Below are 13,894 nucleotides of genomic sequence, written 5' to 3'. Positions count from 1 at the left end.
CATAAAAATATATACTGTGGCACTGTCCCCCCATCCTGTCTCCTGAAGAGAGAGCTGCCTGTAACCATCACAGTTGTGGGGAGAAATAATTCCAGTTTTGTTTTTTTGTGTGGTTTTTTTTTTTTTTACAAAGTTTTAAAAGTGGTAGTAAATATCCATCTTAACGCCTTTGGCATTTTTGTCCAAACAGACTTTGATAGAGAAAGTGGGACTGTAACCCTTTTCACTTTCTTTCTCCCAGTGCAGATTCATCTTTAGTTTCCTCTGTGACAAATGGTGTTTCTGCTTCAGCTGCAGAAGGATTCCTTCATTCTTCCCCTCACAGGGAGAGCTTTATAAGTCCCTGCGGTGGGAGGGGGTTCCTCATCATCAAACTCATGGTTAAGGTCCGTGCCCAGAACCTACCCCTGCCTTTCCTGATTCGGCTCCTCTGTGTAACTGCTGCCTGTGTCCCCCTGGGCTCGCGCACCATTGTTTGGGGCTTGGGGGTTTGGTACATTTTACTCTGGTGTCAGGCCTGTTTGCCTGGAGCTGGGAGCCCGCCTTCAGCCTCAGCCAGCCGGGCTTAGTCACAGTTTTTCTATATTTTTGGCCGACGTCTGTTAATTTGTGACCCAAACTGGCCAGGTCTTCTGTCTGAGGCTTCTTTAGAGTCATTCTCTATCCTTGTTATGCCTCCTCTTTGATACATCTCCATCCGGATTTCTTTATTGAATTCATTGACTTTCTTTTATTGTTTCTTCCTTCTTTGTTGAGGTGGAAGATTACTGAAATCGTCTGGTGTTGCACCCCCTGAACTTTCGGCTTTTGAAGCCGCGACTTTGGGGTTTGAATATCATGAATTCACCGAAGCAACGAGCTCCTTTTTCCCTTCGGGAGGCTTATTTATTCTTGGGAACCGCCATAACTTCTTTTGGATTTGCTAACGGATTTGACCTCTGGTTTGCCTTCTCTGGAATGGGAAAGATTGTTATCAGACACAGTACACTTCTTTGGCTGAGGGTTGTCCTCAGATGTCTCCTGGAGGCTCAAACCCTGACCTGACAGTTTCTTTTTTTTTTTTTTTTCAACGTTTATTTATTTTTGGGACAGAGAGAGACAGAGCATGAACAGGGGAGGGGCAGAGAGAGAGGGAGACACAGAATCGGAAACAGGCTCCAGGCTCCGAGCCATCAGCCCAGAGCCCGACGCGGGGCTCGAACTCACGGACCGCGAGATCGTGACCTGGCTGAAGTCGGACCGCTTAACCGACTGCGCCACCCAGGCGCCCCATGACCTGACAGTTTCTATTAGCAGCTGTGACATTTTCCCGATCACTGATTCAACTTCATTCAACTTTATGATTCTCTCTGAGAACTTTCCATTGACTGCTTATTGCTCGTTAATCAATCTCTGCACGTCTTCAGTGATTCTCCAGTTCTCACCATCCTTCTTGCATCCATCTCTTGTATTTTCTGCAAGATGTTGAAAATACGAGGATGGTAATATTCACGCAGTTCATGGTAGAATTTCTCAGAATTGATGAGTATTCTTCTTTGTCCTTGCCGTTGGCGACGCTTTTGAGCTTGTTGGTGTGCCTTTTCTCCATCTACTTTGAAAAACATTCCTGTTGGCGTCGTTTTCTCAAAACATTGCTGTGCTCTGCCAGTCCTTTTACGGTCTTGCTCAAATCATCTTTTACTTGACTTAGGTTTCTTCCAGCAAGTATGTGTCTTCTGTGCATCGTGGAAGTGCAGTTTCCACGCCCGTGCAGGTCTTGAACATAGCCTGCTACCTCTACAGTGATCTGTGAGATCAAGTTCTGGCAGTTGGGTTAATGCTGCCCGGCGTGACCACTCAGTATGCTCACAGGGTGTAAACATGATGTATGCCTGCATTCTTCTTCCTCCTTCGACTTCTTTTTGGGTTGGTATTTGTTCAAAAGATCCTGAGTTGCTCTGTATAGCTGAGTTTAATCTCTGTCCCTTCCCTGACAAATGTGATGTATTTCTCAAGAATACCAGTTTCCCACTGTGTGTGGTTTTCTGAGTCAAGCTGATCCCTCGGTCCCCCTCTCCAGGTGCAGGGGGTGAGAAGGGGTACTCCCGGGGGGACAGCTACAGTGGGTCCCTCCCTGGCCACACCCATCCCACCCCCTCGTCATTCATCATGTAGCTGCTCCCTTCCGGGTATCCTCAGCCCCCTGCCCCCTCACTCCTTACCTGCACACCAGCCCTGCACCTTGTGTGCTTTAATTTGTAAATGACCAGGAAGCAGACTTGGACAAATGGAAAATGTAACCTTGTTCTTGAACAGAAGGACTCAACTGTATAAACATGTCAGTTTTTTTTTTTTATTTACTTGTTTTGAGAGTAAGAAAGCACGGGTGGGTGGGGGAGGCGCAGAGAAAGGGGGGGGGGAGAGAGAGAGAGAGAGAGAGAGAGAGAGAGAGAGAGACAGAATCCAAAGCAGTTCTCAGAACTTTTCAGTGCAGAGCCCAGAGCAGGGCTCAATCTAATGAACTGTGAGATCATGACCTGAGCCAAAATCAAGAGTCGGTCGCTTAACCAACTGAGCCACCCAGGCGTCCCCAAAACCCAAAAAACCCAAAACCCAGAACCCCAAAAATAGTTCTAAGTAACTTATAAATTTAATGTGAGTCAAATACAAGTATCAACAAGTATTTTTGTTTCCTGGCACTAGGCGAGTTCATTCCAAAGTTCATGTAGAACAATAAACATGCAAGAACAGCTAGGAAACTCCCGAAAAGAAGAGCAATGAGGGTACACTAGCTGTTGACTAGCAACTAGATGTTAAAATATTAATATTAATATTAAATATTACTATTCAAATATACTCAAAATATAACTGCCTGGCTGTGTGGACCTGGTCACAGGTGCACAGCACCTGGCACAGCAGCTGCCAAGGGCAAGCTGCCGAGTGCCAGCTGTGGAGTGAGCGGCTCTGAGATGTGGGGCAGCAGCTTTCTCTCTGGGTTCCAAATGCGAACATGCTGAAGAGTCGAAACGTCTTAGCAGAAATATGTCTCCAGGTGATTAGGAGAAAGTTAATTTCCAGGACTCTCCCTTCTTGGTGGAATGAGCCTTGGAGGTATCAGCTCTCCTCTGACCTCGTTCAGAATATTTCTGTTCCCGGAGACCTTTGATTGCTGATTCAGAACCAGTTATTCTGTGTCCTTTAACTGGGAACTCGCAGTATTCCCAGGAGGCACTTCCGTGCCATATTCTCATGGTCTTGTATGGCCTCATGCCTCTTCCTGTGTATTCCTTCACCTTAAATAGCCGTTCGTGGATCTACTGTGGTTATTCTGTTCTCTGCACGCCAGTTATGCTTTCAGCCTAGATGCTATTTGGTTCATTATCTAGTAATCTTGATTTTGTTGAGTAGCTGGGATATTCTTTTTAATCTTTTTTGAAAATAGACTGCAATCACTGTCTACCCTTTTATGTTGCTTGCAAACGACTCATCACTAGCCTGAATTCTTAAGGTTTGTTGTTCTTTGTGCAGTAAAAGTTTTTCTTTGGTTTCAGATAACTTGCCTCACTGTTCATTCGTACTTTTTGAGTAAAATTTTGCTGATCTTTTTGTTCTTATTGATAATTTATTTGGAGTAATTTTATAGTTTACGTAAATATTTTAATAGATTTTAAAAGGAATGAGCTCTCGGTGGTATTACTTGGACTACCATTAGTCTGAAAGCCCCTTCATATTTAAGGAGCCCCTGGGAGGCACTGAGGAGATCATGAGGTAATGAAAGGCCCCACGTGGACTACAGTGGCCCAGAGATGTGAGCTGAGCCCGATTCCACGGCACTCTGTGACAAGGTCAGGATGCTGCACTTTATCCTGAGAGCTGTACCAAATGGGGAGCATTGAGGAGTATTACAGGGAGATAGTATCATCTGATTTGGTTTTTAGGAAGATTATCTGGGTAAGATTGGGTTTGGTGAGGTGGGCAGAGAGATGAAATGGAGGCTAGACAGCAGGCTTTCAAAGATCAACACTTGTTAAAAAGCGTGAGAGCACAAATCTTCCCATAGAGCCACCTTGTTGCAAGCTGTGCCTCTTGTGCCCGCAGACCCCCAGGCTGCTGGCCATGCCTTAAATTCTGCTCAGGGGCGGGTCCCTGTCAATGAGAACACTGTGTATCCGTTGGGTACATGGCTCCTAAGGTGCAGAAGAAGCAGGGGTATGGTTGGATGGGGCACAGGCTTTGGTGTCAGACACACCTGGGTTTGAGTCTGGGTTTTGCTACTTCCTAGCTGGATGGTCTTGGGCAAGACACTTAATCATCTGAAAGGTCTCATTTTTAGACCAAGTTATGAGGCCCTCTGCCCTGGGTCACCAGCTTTAGAAGGCCCTGCTGTGGTCCTTTTCCAGCATGCCCTTGCCCGTGGTGGAGAGGAGTCTATGCCAATGATCAAAGGCCCAGGTGGTAGTCCATATGAATGGTGCCTCCCAGACTTGTGCAGGGCACACCCTGTGCAACTGCCACGTGTGAGCTGCTAATAATATTGGTACGGAGGAGCAGGATTGAGGATACTGAGGAGGTAAAATCCAGACTTGGTAGGTGTCAGGATATGACCAGGAGAATGATGGGACCATCAACAGCCAAAGGAAAATATGGCAGAGAGTTGAGACTCAGTTTTTGGTGTGTTAAGGCATTGGCCCTGCAAAACAGCTACCCAAAGCTACCCAACAGCCTGAACTCATGAGGGAGGTCAGAGCTAGACACGGTTTTGGAAATCATCAGATTGGTGTCATAGTTGAGGCCTGGCGGCTTTGTGAGGGCTCAGAAGGAAAGCCTATAGGCCATAGGAAGGACTGAGATGATCCTCTTGGGAGTGTCTCTATTTATCTTATATTGTTTTGTTTTATTTTATTTTATTTTAATTGCAATAAGCATACAGTGTTAAATTGGTTTCAGGTGTACAGTGTAGTGATTCAGCAATTCTGTTACTCATTACTCATCAAGATAAGGTACTCTTTTTTTTTTTTTTTTAACGTTATTTTTATTTTTGAGACCGAGAGAGACAGAGCATGAATAGGGGAGGGGCAGAGAGAGAGAGGGAGACACAGAATCTGAAACAGGCTCCAGGCTCTGAGCTGTCAGCACAGAGCCCGACGCGGGGCTCGAACTCACAGACCGTGAGATCATGACCTGAACCGAAGTCGGACGCTTAACCGACCGAGCCACCCAGGCGCCCCAAGATAAGGTGCTCTTAATCCCCTTCATCTATTTCAACCATTCCCATTCCCACCCACCTCCCCTCTGGTAAACATCTCTTTGTTCTCTATGGCTAAGAGCCATTTTGTTTGTTTGTTTTTCTCTTTTATATTCCTTTGCTCGCTTTATTTCTTAAATTCCATTTATGAGTGAAATCATGTGGTATTTACCTTCTTCTGCATTAATTCACTTAGTATTATACTCTGTAGATCTATCCCTGTTGTTGCAAATGGCAAGATTTCATCCTTTTTTATGGCTTAATAATATTCCTCTCTGTGTGTGTATAAAGATGTGATATGTATGCACACACACAGATATATATCACATCTTTTTAATCCATTCTTCTGTTGATGGACACAATCTACTTCTGTAATTTGGCTATTGTAAATTATGCTGCAATAAACATAGGGGTGCATATATATCCTTTCAGATTAGTATTTTTGTATTTAGTAGTGTGATCACTGGATCATATGATAGCTTTATTTTTAATCTCTTGAGGAACCTCCAAACTGTTTTCCAGAGTGCCTGCACCAGTTTTCATTCCCACCAACAGTGCATGAGGGTTCCTTTTTCTCCACATCCTCACCAATGCCTGTTGTTTCTTGTGTTTTTTATTTTATCCATTCTGATAGATGTGAAGTGATAGCTCATTGTGGTTTTGATTTTCATATCCCTGATGATGAGTGATGTTGAACATCTTTTCATGTGTCTGTTGGCCATCTGGATGTCTTCTTTGGACAATTGTCTGTTATGTCTTTTGCTCATTTTTTTTTTTTTTTTTAAGTAGGCTTCACACCCAGCATGGGGCCCAGTACAGGGCTTGAACTCACCATGCTGAGATCAAGAGTCAGATGCTTAACTGACTGAGCCACCCAAACACCTCTTCTGCCCATTTTTAAATTGGATTATTGGTTTTTTTGGTATTGAGCTGTATCAGTTCTTTATATATTTTGGATACTAACTCCTTATGGGATATATCATTTGCAAATATCTTGTCTCATTCAGTAGGTTGCTTTTTAGTTTTGTTTATTGTGCAGCTTCTTGTGATTCTTCACTGTGCAGAAGCTTTTTATTTTCATGTAGTGCCAATAATCTATTTTTGCTTTTATTTCCCTTGCCTTAGGAGACCTATCTAGAAAAATGCTGCTATGACCAGTGTCAGATAAGTTACTACCTGTACTCTCTTCTAGGCCTTTCATGGTTTCAGATCTCACATTTAGATCCTTAATCCATCTTGAGTTTATTTGTTGTGTATGGTGTAAGAAAGTGGTCCAGTTTCATTCTTCTGCATGTAGCTGTCCAGTTTTCCCAACATCATTTGTTGAAGATACTTTTTCCCATTGTATATTCATTCCTGCTTTGTCAAAGATTAATTGGCCATATAATCTTAGGTTTATATATGGATTTTCTATTGTATTCCATTGATCTATGTGTCTATTTTTACACCAGTACCATACTGTTTTGATTATTTCAGCTTTGTGATATAGTTTGAAATCAGGATTGTGATACCTCATTTTGTTTTTCTTTTTCAAGATTGCTTTGGCTATTTGGGGTATTTTGTGGTTCCATACAAATTTTAGGATTATTTGTTCTAATTTTGTGAAAAATGCTGTTGGTATTTTGATAAAGATTGCATTAAATCTGAAAATTACTTTGGGTAGTATGGACATTTTAACAATATATGTTCTCCCAATCCATGAATATGGAATGCCTTTCCATTTGTTGGCATCATCTTCAGTTTCTTTCATCAATGTTTTATAATTTTCAGAGTACAGGTCTTTCACCTCCTTGGTTAAGTTTATTCCTAGATATTTTATTGTTTTTTGGTACAATTGTAAATGGGATTTTCTTCATTTGTCTTTCTGCTGCTTCATTATTAGTGTATTGAAATGCAATGGATTTCTGTATATGGATTTTGTATCCTGTGACCGTACTGAATTCACCGATCAGTTCTAGTAGTTTTTGGTGGAGTCATTAGGGTTTTCTATACATAGGCTCATGCCATCTGCAACAGTGAGAGATTTACTTCTTCCTTACCAATTTGGATGCCTTTTCTTTCTTAATGTTGTCTAATCATTGTGGTTAGGACTTCTAGTACTATGTTGAATAAAAGTGGTGAGAGTGGACACCTTGTCTTGTTCCTGACCTTAGGGGGAAAAGCTCTCAGATTTTCACCATTGAGAATGATGTTTGCATATGGCCTTTATTATGTTGAGGTAAGTTCCCTCTAGACCTACTTTGCAGAGCGTTTTTTTTTTTTTTATCATGAATGGATGTTGTATACTGTTGAATGCTTTTTCTTCCTTTTTTTAAAAAAATATCCCTGTGTCAATGCTTGACACACATAAATCTTGTGTTTTTTTTTTTTAACAAAATGTTTATTTTTGAGAGAGAGCCAGCAGGGAAGGGGCAGAGAGAGGGGGACAGAGGATCCAAAGCTGGTTCAGTGCTGTGGGACTTGAACTCACAAACCATAAGATCATGACCTAAGCTGAAGTCGGACACTCAACCAACTGAGCCACTCAGGTGCCCCTGTTGAATGCTTTTCTGCATCAATTGAAACGATCATATGGTTTTTATTTCTTCTCTTGTTGACATATATCACATTCATTGTTTTGCAAATGTTGAATCACCACCCTTGCATCCTGGGAATAAATCCCACTTGATCGTGGTGTACAATTTTTTTAATGTATTGTTGGTTTTAGCTTGCTAATATTTTGTTAAGGATTTTTGCATCCATGTTCATCAGAAATATTGGCCTGTGTTTTTGTTGTTTTTGTAGTGTCTTTCTTTGGTTTTGGTATCAGGGTAATACTGGCCTCAAAGAATGAATTTGGAAGCTTTCCTTCTGGAGTATCTACTTTAGGTAATTACCCTTTGACCTCACCACAGTGATCCCCTTGTTTTATACAAGCTGTGTGTTAAGGTCCAGATAGGGCACAGAATAGCTGTGTAGTGTGTGGACTGTCCATCTGCCCAATCCCCACTGTCAGTAAGTTACCCTGAATAAACTCTGTGTAAATGGTATGGAGGGGCTTGCTTTGTTTTTTGAGTGCTTTCTTAGTCTGGAGGATAGTTTACTGACCCTCCTCCACCTTCTGTCAGCAACTCTAAATGATGTGTTTCTGCAGTACTGATGCTTAAAGATATATTAAGTGAAAAAAGATTACAACAGTATTATTGCATTATTCTTTCAAAATATATGTATATATATGTGTATTTACATACTCAGATGTTTGCAACCAATGTGTGGTTCTCTTACAGTGGGATTTCAGGTAATTTTTAAAAATTTCTGTCTTCTAATTGTATAAGAAGAGATGAAAGCATAATTATACTTACCCTGGAGTCAGCCAGACCCTGCTAAGGCAGGAATCTCCCAGCCCTCTCCTCAGGCCCTACAAGTGCAGCCAATATGACAATGGCTGGGGACGGGACAGGACTAGGTCTCTTTCAAACCCAAACTGTCAAGTGGAAAGAAGCAGGTTACCAAACACAGGGTGATCTTGCTTTTGTAAAACATGCAAATGTGTATGAGGATCCCCAGAGGGCCTTGTGTGCTCAGGCATTTCCAGAGGGTTCATTTGCAAGTGAAAGAAAATGGAGAGGAAAACCATATGAGCCTATCTTCTGGCAGCCTGTTATGATTATGGGCTTTCATCCAGATGCCCTTGGAGAGCAGCTTTCCTATCTGGTGACCTAACAGGATGTTAGCATCCACTAGAAAGAATGCTCAGGTCTTTATGGACTGCTGGCTTCATTGTCAGTCTGAGACTCTGAATTTCAGTTACATGTTTCAAGCAGAAGGGGATTCTCTTCCATTTACCCTTCTCTCTTTTCCTTTCCCCAATTCACAGTTTCACCTTTTTTCACGGATCAGCCACCACCAGGATTGGCTGGCTAGCTGGCTGGCTATCTATGTATCTATCTAACTATCATCTACCTACCTACCTATCCACCAACCGACCCATCCATCCATCTATCCTTTTGTCATCATGATAAATGCCTTCTAGTAACCATCAATCTGTTCTCTAAAATTAAGAGTGTTTCTTGATTTGTCTCATTTTTTTTCTTTGCTGTTTTTTTTCTTAAATTCCACAAGTGAAATCATATCGTATTTGTCTTTCTCTGACTTATTTCACTTAGCATTCTACTTTCTAGCTCCATCCTTGTTGTTGCAAATGGCAAGATTTCATTCTTTTCTACGGCTAATATTCCTGTGTGTGTGTGTGTGTGTGTGTGTGTGTGTGTGTGTATACCACACCACCTCTTCTTTATCCATTCATCAGTTGATGGGCACTTGGGCTACTTCCATAATTTGGCTATTGTTTAAAAATACTGCAATAAACAGAGTGCATATATCCTTTCAAATGACTGTTTTGTGGTGGTTTTTTTTTTTTTTTTTGTATTCTTTGGGTAAATACTGAGTAGTGGAATTGTTGGATCATATGGTAATTCTATTTTTAATTTTTGAGGAAGCCCCATACTGTTTTCCACAGAGGCTGTACCAGTTTGCATTTCCACTGACAGTGTACAAAGGCTCCTTTCTATCCACATCCTTGCAAACACTTATTGTTTCTTGTCTTCTTGATTTTAGCCATTCTGACAGGTGTGAGGTGACATCTCATTGAGGTTTTGATTTGCATTTCTCTGATTAAGAGTGATGTTGAGCATCCTTTCATGGTGTCTGTTGGCCATCTGTATGTCTTCTTTGGAGAAATGTCTATTTATGTCTTCTGACCAATTTTTAATTGGACTGCTTTTTGGTGTTGAGTTGTATCAGTTATTTATATAGTTTGGATACTAATCCCTTATAGGATACGTCATTTGCAAATATCTTCTCCCATTCCATCGGTTGCCTTTTAGTTTTGTTGATTGCTTCCTTTACTGTGCAGAAGCATTTTATTTTGATGTAATCCCAGTAGTTTATTTTTGTTTTTGTTTCCCTCGCCTCAAGAGACCTATCTAGGGAAATGTTGCTACAGCTGATATCAAGAAATTACGACCTGTGCTCTCTTCTAGGATTTTTGTTTGTTTCAGATCTCACATTTAGGTCCTTAATCCATTTTGAGTTTATTTTTTGTGTATGGTGTAAGAAAGTAGTCCAGTTTCATTCTTTTGCATGTAGCTATCCAGTTTTCCCAATACCATTTGTTGAAGAAACTTCTTCCCATTGCATATTTTGCCTTTTGTTGAAGATTAATTGGCTGTATAATTGTAGGTTTATATCTAGGTTTTCTATTGTATTCCATTGATCTGTGTGTCTATTTTGATGCCAGTACCATACTGTTTTGATTACTTCAGCTTTGTGATATAACTTGAAATCTGGGATTGTGATACATCCAGTTTTGTTTCTCTTTTTCAAGATTGCTTTGGCTGTTCAAAATCTTTTGTAGTTCCATATAAATTTTAAGATTTTCTGTTCTAGTTCTGTGAAAAATGCTGTTGGTATTTTGATAGGGATTGCATTAAACCTGAAAATTACTTAGGTAGTATAGACATTTTAACAGTATTTGTTCTTCCAACCGACGAGCATGGAATGGCTTTCCATTTCTTCCAATCCTCCTGAATTTCTTTCATTAGTGTTTAATTCTCTGATTAAGTTTATTTCTATTTTATTATTTTTTGGTGCAATTGTAAATGGGATTGTTTCTTCATTTCTCTTTCTGCTGCTTCATTATTAGTGTATTGAAATGCAATGGATTTCTGTATATTGATTTTGTATCCTGTGACCTTACTGAATTCACCGATCAGTTCTAGTAGTTTTTTTGGTGGAATCTTTAGGGTTTTTTATACACTGGATCATGCCATTTGCAAACAGTAAGAATTTTGCCTCTTCCTTACCAATTTGGATGCCTTTTCTTTCTTAATGTTGTCTAATCATTGTGGTTAGGACTTCTAGTACTATGTTGAATAAAAGTGGTGAGAGTGTGTTGTTCCTGACCTTAGGGGGGAAAAGCTCCGTTTTTCACCACTGAGTATGTTGTTTGCTGTGGGTTCTTCATATATGGCCTGTGTGTTCCCTCTAGACCTACTTTGCAGAGGGTTTGGATGAACGGATGATGTACACTGTCAAATGCTTTTTCTCCATCAACTGAAATGATCATAGGGTTTTCATCCTTTCTCTTGCTGATATAGCACATTGTTTTGCAAATGTTGAACTGCCCTGGCATCCTGGGAATAAATCCCACTCGATTGTGGTGTACAGTTTTTTAAATGCATTGTTGGGTTTGTTTGCTAATATTTGGTGAGGATTTTTACATCTGTGTTCATGAGATATTGGCCTGTTCTCTTTTTTTGGGTGGGGTCTTCTGGTGTTGGTATCAAGATGACACTGGCCTCACAGAATGAATTTTCTATTTATTCTTATTTTTGGAATAGTTTGAGAAGAAATGATATTAACTCTTTAAATGTTTGGTAAACTTCTCCCATGAAACCATCTGGCCCTGGACTTTTGTGTGTTCGGAGTTTTTTTTATTGATTCAATTTCATTGCTGGTAATTGCTCTGTTCAAATTTTCTGCTTTTCTATTTTTGGTAGGTTACATGTTTCTAGGAATTTATGCAGTTCTTTGAAGTTGTCCAAATTGTATATAGATTTTCATAATATTCTGTTACAATTGTTTGTATTTCTGTGGTGGTATTTTTCCACTTTCATTAGCGATTTTATTATTTGTTTGATGAATCTGGCTAGAGGTTTATCAATTTTGTTCATCTTTTCAGAGAACCTGGTTTCAATAATCTGTTCCATTGTTTTTGGTTTTTTTTTTTAGTTTCTATATGATTTCTTTCTGCCCTAATCTTTATTTCCTTCCTTCTGTTGGTCTTCAGTTTTCTTTTTCTAGCTCCTTTAGATATAAGGTTAGGTTGTTTGAGATTTTTCTTGCTTCTTGAGGTAGGCCTATATTGCCATCAATTTACCATTTACTCTTAGAACCACTTTTGTAGCAGCAGATTGGCAATCTGAATTAAAAGAGGTAGCCCCAGGCATGGGACCTTATGGGAATGCTCCTCTCCCCAAGGACAGCCATATTTGGCCCTCCCTACTAGAGCTAGTGCTCAGGACCATCAGAATGAAGCAGTAATCAGCCATCCTTTAGCAAATATTACATCAGAAGTGAACAATTTTAATCAGTGTGGGGGGAGTCTCCAAGTTGAATAAAAGGAGGAAAAACAGAAACACAGATGAGAAAAAGGCCATCTCTATCTTGTCCCTTTCTATGCAGCTCTAAAAGCTCATGGCCTTTGAACATTATGCCGGTGGTGACAAGGACAGGCCCTACTGCTGCTGTTAGGGCTTCGTTGGTGCATCTACAACCTACAGTGGGAGGGTGGGATTATAGGGTATCTCAGATACCACAATCTGGGCCTGGTTTGAGGTGAGGGGAAAAAAGGACCCACTCTGAATTTGAGTGCAAAAAATAAATATAAAATTTATTAAAACACCCACAATATTTTAAAGATACCAGGAGTAATACAGTTCACAAACCCAGTTGTTTGTGTAAATTATAATAAAATACAAATCAAAAAAGGATACATACTTGCAATTTCTAGGCACCCTAAATTAAATTTACTGAAACACTGGGGGAGAAGGGAAGGTAAGGAGGGGTAGCTCAGGAGGCAAACCAATAAAGTGGGAGGAAAAAATATTAACAGAAAGGTAAAAATTATACAAAATAAAATTATCAGCATAAATTTACTGTACTAAGAATATCTACAGTTTAATAATACACATCCTATTGCCTTGAGACATTGCAAAAATCTACCATTCATCCATCAACCCCAGATAAACTTCATTTCAAGTAGCCACAGTTACAAAGTCAAGACGGAATATTCAAGTATGGTTGTTAAGTTCACCTCCATTGGAAGCCAAGTAACCAAACAGGAATTCAAAGAGAGAAGAAATAAAACACATCAAAAAGCTACAGGGATTCTAGGTTAAGTCTAATGCATTAATATGCCACAATTATGACCTGCCCTTATTTGTTTTTATAATTAGAATATGCGAAAAAGAAATGACACCACTCCTGTTTTTCTCCTCCTTTTTCCCCTCAAAAAAACCAACAAAAAGCACTGGAATCAAGAAAATTTGGATGTTCAAAGGAGCCAAATAGTATTTTTTAAATCCCCATGTGAATAGTGATGAGTTATCCCTGAATGACGACGGGTAGTCAAAATGAGAAAAGAGCGCAAATGATACCACTACAAAAAGCATCCCTGATATCAGAATAGAAGCGAATGAGGAAGTAGGCCAAATCACTCAGATTCTTAGGCAAAAAGCAACTTTAGACCTTGCATTTCTGTGCCGCAGCCTCTGCTCAGGGGAGAAGCCTATTGCTCTGCTCTTGTCCGCAGCTCTGCGGGAGGAAGGGCTAGGAATGCCAGGACAGGGTCTCAACATGGAAACACTCTGAGCACGTGTGGGTGTGGGGCCGTATAACCTATGCTGGGATATGCACCTCAAAAACAATTTTGGTCCAGGGTATGTCGAAGTTGGCCATGTACTACAACAGATGCAGCTGGCTAATAAAGTAAGTTTTGAGGAAGTGATTTCAAATGACAACAATGCCTGAAAAAGCTCAATGAGATGGGCATACGAGATTCACATTTTGTTCAAAAGCAAAACTTACAAAGAGAATGAAATAAGTCAACCCCACTCCTTCCTTTAGATA

This window comes from Prionailurus viverrinus, chromosome A3 (assembly GCF_022837055.1).
Source record: "Prionailurus viverrinus isolate Anna chromosome A3, UM_Priviv_1.0, whole genome shotgun sequence".
In the NCBI taxonomy this organism is placed as follows: Eukaryota; Metazoa; Chordata; class Mammalia; order Carnivora; family Felidae; genus Prionailurus; species Prionailurus viverrinus.
This window is presented reverse-complemented; position numbering follows the sequence as displayed.